Source organism: Frankliniella occidentalis, unplaced genomic scaffold (assembly GCF_000697945.3).
Source record: "Frankliniella occidentalis isolate FOCC.00 unplaced genomic scaffold, Focc_3.1 Scaffold241, whole genome shotgun sequence".
Classification (NCBI taxonomy): domain Eukaryota; kingdom Metazoa; phylum Arthropoda; class Insecta; order Thysanoptera; family Thripidae; genus Frankliniella; species Frankliniella occidentalis.
Window position 1 is genome coordinate 93,717 of NW_026267367.1, and position 1,480 is coordinate 95,196.

General features: G+C 58.4%; 1 protein-coding gene across 2 annotated transcripts in view; it reads left to right on the plus strand.

Annotated features, from left to right (window-relative positions):
* LOC113202095 (tropomyosin-1, isoforms 33/34-like) overlaps window positions 1–1,480 on the plus strand; it is a 185,573-nt gene that overhangs the window by 59,897 nt on the left and 124,196 nt on the right. The window contains exon 1 of one of the 2 annotated variants that reach the window (XM_026416163.2): window positions 37–258. The exons of the other annotated variant lie outside the window; for it this stretch is intronic. The gene's annotated coding sequence lies outside the window, so the exon portion shown is untranslated. Of the gene's footprint in view, window positions 1–36; window positions 259–1,480 lie in introns of those variants that run through there. 2 annotated transcript variants of the gene reach the window in all.

Consider the following 1,480-nt stretch of genomic DNA (forward strand, 5'->3'; position numbering starts at 1 on the left):
GGTGGGGGGGCGGTGGCGGGCCGGGCAGCCAGTCTGCCGCCGGACCCCGTGCGCGCGAGACGCTTGCTGCTTGGCTCGCTCCGCGGCGACGCAGGCCGCGCTCCGCTCTAGCTAGCGCCCCGCCACGCTGCGCCCCGACGACCACGACCACGACGACGACCCGGTGTTGAGACGCGCCGCGCGCAGCCGAGTGACAGTGCAGCAGGGCGCCGTCCCGGACGACCCCCGCGGCCACGTGCCGCCGCCAACTCGCAGTCGGTAGGTCGGCGCGTCCAACAGTGTCCCAATTAAAGTGGGGCACTTTTTTATTTATTTGTGATGATGACCCCCTTGTCCGAGTGCTGTCACTAGTCAGCCCCACCCCTCATGCGTCTACCCCCACCTCACGGTGAAAAATAAAGAAAAAGAAAACCACTGATTACCGACGTATGCTGCTTTTCGAGCGTTGATTCTAGGGTATTTTTATTTAAGTTTTCAGCAATTTTTCATTCTTTTCTAACTGCCTTGTGTAAGAACCTGCTATTTGTTGTGTGCCCTTGTGATGTCCGAGGGGGTTTTCACTCGACATTTCGTTGTACACGGTATTTCGTAATACGTGTATTTTGCCGGTATTTCGCCGGTATTTCTCAGGAAAAGTTCACCGTTTTGGAGCATATTTCGGCATATTTTGGTGTATTTCATGCAAAATACCTGTGAAATACCTCATTTGGTGCACACGGTATTTCAGAAGTGAAAACCCCCTCGGTGATGTCCGAGCTTTGTGGACGGCCTTCGCCGTCATCCAGGCCCCAGGCCTCTGTTCTGGAGCTGGTTTGGGGGGGATGGGGGTTTGCGAATGGCACCGTCCGCCTGTGACGACGGAACCGTCCCCGAAACTTTTCTTTACTGGACCGGTGGTGGTGGTGGTGGCGGTGGTGGTGGTGTCGCGGACGTTCGCGATGTAAACTTTAATTAAAACACCTGACTGTTCAGCGCCGCCCCGTCCTGCACCTCCTCGCCGCGGTGGCCGTCGTCCCGCCTGCTCAAGCCGAGACCTGCCGCCCCGGAGAGTTTTGTATAGTGGGGTGTGGGTGGAACAGAGAGAGCGGGAGAGAGAGGGAGGGGAGTGAGCAACGGCGTATCCGTGTATCTGTCTTTGGCTCGGACTCGTGCAAACTTCCGTCGACGGGGAGTGCGCGTTTACTCTCGGCCCGGCATCAGGACGCCCGGTGGTCAGGCTGTCCCGCTATACGGCGCTGTTCGCGACGGGACTGCCTACCGTCCGGCCGCAAGGCGCTCGTCAGCGCCACGCCCGCTGGTGCTCGTCGCTCGCTCGCTTCTTCTACTTAATTCCTTCATCTCTTTCGCGCTTACCTTCTCTCCTCCCCCTCTCTCTTTTTCACACTTCCCCTTCCTCTCTTTCTATAATTCCTCTCTCCCCCATCCGCGTGAGGTAATCCCCTCTTCTTTTCCCCCCTCCCCGCTTCCTCAACGCCCCCCC